Genomic DNA, 5,388 nt, shown 5'->3' with positions numbered 1-5,388 from the left:
GCCTTACAGCGTGATCACACAGTCGTGTCCGGAACAGCTGATTCTCTCAAGCAGCCCCAGTATTGCTTTCATGCCTCCAAGCGAGCATAGAAGTGGTTTAGCTCCGTATGGAAGGCTCATGTAACTGGGCAGCTCGCGGCTGGGTTTCCTTTAGAAGTCTGTAATAGCCCCTGCCACATCTGACGGGCGTCGGAGCCGGGTGTAGTATGATTCAATCTTAGTCCTGTATTGACACTTTGCCAATTTGATGGTTTGTCTGATGGCATAGCGGGATTTCTATAAGCTTTCCCGGGATTAGTGACCCGCTCCTTGAAAGTGGCAGTTCAGTGCGGATTTAGCTCTTGTAATCCATGGCTTCAGTTGTGGGAAATGTACGTACAGTCACTGTGGGGACGACATCGTTGATGCACTTCTTAACCTCTCGGAACCTGGTCTGGCACGCAGGTGTCCCATCTAGACAACCTGGAAATGCAAATGCTGCTGCTAAATGCTGATAGTACTAGTTAAAAACTCAAACGCTCATAATAAAATACACATGCAGGGTATTGAATTCTAAAAGCTACACCTCAAGCTGTGAATCCAGGCAACAAGTCAGATTTTTAAAATGCTTTTCGGCGAAAGCATGAGAAGCTATTATCTGATAGCATGTAACACCCCAAAAGATCCGCAGTGGACGAAACAAAATAATTAGCATAGTCGTCGCTAAGCACAAACCGCACAAATAAAATATAAAACATTCATTACCTTTGACCATCTTCTTTGTTGGCACTCCTAGATGTCCCATAATCACTATTGGGTCTTTTTTTCGATTAAATCGGTCCATATATAGCCTAGATAACGATCTATGAAGACTGTGTGATAAACAAAATAGCATCTTATAACGTAACGTCATTTTTTTAAACTAAAAAAGTGACGATAACTTTCACAAAACACTTCGGAAATACTTTTGTAATGCAACTTTAGGTATTATTAAACGTTAATAAGATCAAATTGATCACGAGGCGAAGTATATTCTTTAGCTGTCCATCTGGAAATAATGTATCCGGAGTAATTCTCAACAAAATATCGGTCGGAACTTGAGAAGAAATGCGTGCCTTTAGTCTGTTTGACAAGAAACAAAGCCCTAGGCAAATGACAAGACTCTGAACAACGTGTGGAAGCTGTAGGTAATGCAAACTTAGTCCCATTAAATGTGGTTCACCTTTATCAATGGGTTCAAGTCACGCATGGATATATATTTCCATTTTCAGTGATCAGATTTTCCTGCGCTTTCCGATGAAACGCACTTTCTGTTATAGTCACAGCCGTGATTTAACCAGTTTTATAAACGTCTGAGTGTTTTCTATCCACACATACTAATCGTATGCATATACTATATTCCTGGCATGAGTAGCAGGGCGCTGAAATTGTCACGCCTTGGTCATTGTATTTTGTGTTTTTGTTAAATGTTTGGGTAGGCCAGGGTGTAACATGGGTTTATATGTTGTTTTTCGTATTGGGGTTTGTAGTATTTGGGATCGCAGCTGATTAGGGGTGTTGTATAGGCTTGGCTGCCTGAGGCGATTCTCAATCAGAGTCAGGTGATTCTCGTTGTCTCTGATTGGGAACCGTATTTAGGTAGCCTGAGTTTCGCTTTGTATTTCGTGGGTGATTGTTCCTGTCTCTGTGTAGTGTTCACCAGATAGGCTGTAATAGATTTCTCGTTCCGTTTGTTGTTTTTGTATATGTAATAGTTATTTCATGTTACGCTCTTCATTCATTAAAGTCATGAGTAACTACCACACTGCATTTCGGTCCGACTCTCTTTCTACAAATACAGAACGCCGTTACAGAAATGTTGCGCGATTTTTAACAGAATGTTCGAAAAAGTAGGGGGTAGGATTAACAGGTTAATGAAGCCGGTGACTGAGGTGGTATACTGACCACTTCAGTATTGAGCGAGTCACTGGTACTTCCTGCTTTAGTTTTTGCTTGTAAACAGGAATCAGGAGGATGGAATTATGGTCAGATTTGCCAAATGGAGGGCGAATGAGAGTTTTGTATGCATCTCTGTGTGTGGCGTAAAGGTGGTCTAGAAATGAGGTAAAACGGATTTAAGGTTTGCATTAAAGTCCTTGGCCTCTGGATGAGTATTTTCCAAAATTGCTTATGGCCTTATACAGCTCATTGGGTGCGGTCTTAGTGCCAGCATCAGTCTGTGGTGGTAAATAGAAGATTGAGAAAAATATAGATGAAAACTCTCTTGGTAGATAGTGTGATCTACAGCTTATCATAAGGTACTCTACCTCAGGAGAGCAATACCTTGAGACTACCTTAATATTAGACATCGTGCACCAGCTGTTATTGACATATAGACACACCCCTCCACACCTCGTCATACCGAACGTAGGTGTTTTGTCCTGCCGATGCACGGAAATATTATAATCTGTATATTATCCGTGTCAGTCGTTCAGCCACGGCTCGGTGAAACATAATATATTACAGTTTTAAAATGTCCCGTTGGTAGGATATTCTCGAACGGAGCTCATCCAGTTTATTCTCCAGTGATTGACACATTGGCCAATAGAACAACTTTCTAGTTCTGACCTGTTTATCTTGTTCTGAAGACATTTGCCTTTATAATACATACATAGCCGGCCATTAGAACGGATGGTAGAAAGAGTGGGTACCCACTCGCCGGCACCCTGATCTCCGCCCCCTGCATTTCCTTCCTTTCTTCATGACATGAATGATGTTCCTTCGTCTGGGAGCAACATTACAACCTTTAGCGTAGGAATCATTAAATAAATAAAAATTTCTCCAGTTCGAGGTGAGTAATTGCTGTTCTGATGTCCAGAAGCTCTTCTTTCGGTCATAAGAGACGGTAGCATCAACATTATGTACAAAATAAGTTTCAAGCAATGTGAAAGAACACACAAAATAGCACAATTTGTTAGAAGCCAAGTAAAATGGTAGACATCCCCATCGGAGCCATACTTGCAGGAAGTGGTATTCAGTGGTGTAAGGTTAATATCTTGTTATAATTGGTAATGGTAATTGACAGGAAGTGGTATTCAGTGGTGTAAGGTTAATATCCTGTTATAATTGGTAATGGTAATTGACAGGAAGTGGTATTCAGTGGTGTAAGGTTAATATCCTGTTATAATTGGTAATGGTAATTGACAGGAAGTGGTATTCAGTGGTGTAAGGTTAATATCCTGTTATAATTGGTAATGGTAATTGACAGGAAGTGGTATTCAGTGGTGTAAGGTTAATATCCTGTTATAATTGGTAATGGTAATTGACAGGAAGTGGTATTCAGTGGTGTAAGGTTAATATCCTGTTATAATTGGTAATGGTAATTGACAGGAAGTGGTATTCAGTGGTGTAAGGTTAATATCCTGTTATAATTGGTAATGGTAATTGACAGGAAGTGGTATTCAGTGGTGTAAGGTTAATATCCTGTTATAATTGGTAATGGTAATTGACAGGAAGTGGTATTCAGTGGTGTAAGGTTAATATCCTGTTATAATTGGTAATGGTAATTGACAGGAAGTGGTATTCAGTGGTGTAAGGTTAATATCCTGTTATAATTGGTAATGGTAATTGACAGGAAGTGGTATTCAGTGGTGTAAGGTTAATATCCTGTTATAATTGGTAATGGTAATTGACAGGAAGTGGTATTCAGTGGTGTAAGGTTAATATCCTGTTATAATTGGTAATGGTAATTGACAGGAAGTGGTATTCAGTGGTGTAAGGTTAATATCCTGTTATAATTGGTAATGGTAATTGACAGGAAGTGGTATTCAGTGGTGTAAGGTTAATATCCTGTTATAATTGGTAATGGTAATTGACAGGAAGTGGTATTCAGTGGTGTAAGGTTAATATCCTGTTATAATTGCTAATGGTAATTGACAGGAAGTGGTATTCAGTGGTGTAAGGTTAATATCCTGTTATAATTGCTAATGGTAATTGACAAATTGACTGGGCACTTCGCAGTAAACACATAACACATTCAGAGGATAATTTACTGTCTAGGATAGACAGAAATGAAATGATGTTTAATTGCCTGTCTGTTAATTGTCTGTCTGTCCCTGTCACTAACCAAGTGAGGAACATATTACAATATGGATTTACGGGCTCTGTGATACATGAGTATGTCAAGCCGTTACCAGGTTATGTGAATTCCTTGGTTTGTCTTCCCTTTTATATATCCAATGTCATCTAGACATGTGTTTCATGACTCGAAAACATTACAGAACAGACATGTTGGTTGACACACAGCTGTATGGTATGGATACGGATGGTGATTTAATGTGTGATGTAGAGACAAAGCACTACTACACCAGTCAAGTCAGTTCATTCACCAGCACCAGCACAGCCCATGTGTCTTTTATAGGTCTCTGTGTCTGTGTCTGTGTCTGTGTCTCTCTGTGTCTGTGTCTCTCTGTGTCTGTGTCTCTCTGTGTCTGTGTCTCTCTGTGTCTGTGTCTCTCTGTGTCTGTGTCTCTCTGTGTCTGTGTCTCTCTGTGTCTGTGTCTCTCTCTCTCTCTCTCTCTCTCTCTCTCTCTCTCTCTCTCTCTCTCTCTCTCTCTCTCTCTCTCTCTCTCTCTCTCTCTCTCTCTCTCTCTCTCTCTCTCTCTCTCTCTCTCTCTCTCTCTCTCTCTCTCTCTCTCTGTGTGTCTGTGTCTCTCTCTCTCTCTCTCTCTCTCTCTCTCTCTCTCTCTCTCTCTCTCTCTCCCTCTCCCATCTGCCGTTGTCATTTCTTGCAGAACAATTTCAGACACAATTTACTATCCAATTATCATAAAAACGACATTGTAAAATAAAAGCAGCATGTTAACTTTCAGAAAATGGACCAGTCAGCTACAACATATTGTATATTATATTATTATATCCCAGTATAGAGTGTGTGTGTGTGTGTGTGTGTGTGTGTGTGTGTGTGTGTGTGTGTGTGTGTGTGTGTGTGTGTGTGTGTGTGTGTGTGTGTGTGTGTGTGTGTGTGTGTGTGTGTGTGTGTGTGTGTGTGTGTGTGTCTGTGTGTGTGTGTGTGACCGTGCGTGTGTGTTTGTGTGTGTGTGTGTCTTCCTGCGTGCTTGCGAGTGTGTGTGTGCTCGTGCTTGTGCGTGTGTGTGTGTTTGTGTGACCGTGCGCGTGTGTGTGTTCCTGTGTGCTTGCGTGTGTGTAATGCACGGGTTGACTCATAACCCAAAGTCCCCACGGTTATCTCCGCGAGGCAGGTGGGTTTAGGGTCATGAAATATTATGTGGATGAAGGACGAGTGGGTGGCGGGCGGGCGGGCGGGTTGACTAAAGAGAGAGAACAAAACATCCAGCTGCGATGTTATGTGTGATGATTGGGAGGCGCTATACAAATGTGACGGTGATTTGGGGAATGTTCGTCAACGGA

Source organism: Oncorhynchus gorbuscha, linkage group LG13 (assembly GCF_021184085.1).
Source record: "Oncorhynchus gorbuscha isolate QuinsamMale2020 ecotype Even-year linkage group LG13, OgorEven_v1.0, whole genome shotgun sequence".
NCBI classification, from domain to species: Eukaryota; Metazoa; Chordata; class Actinopteri; order Salmoniformes; family Salmonidae; genus Oncorhynchus; species Oncorhynchus gorbuscha.
This window is presented reverse-complemented; position numbering follows the sequence as displayed.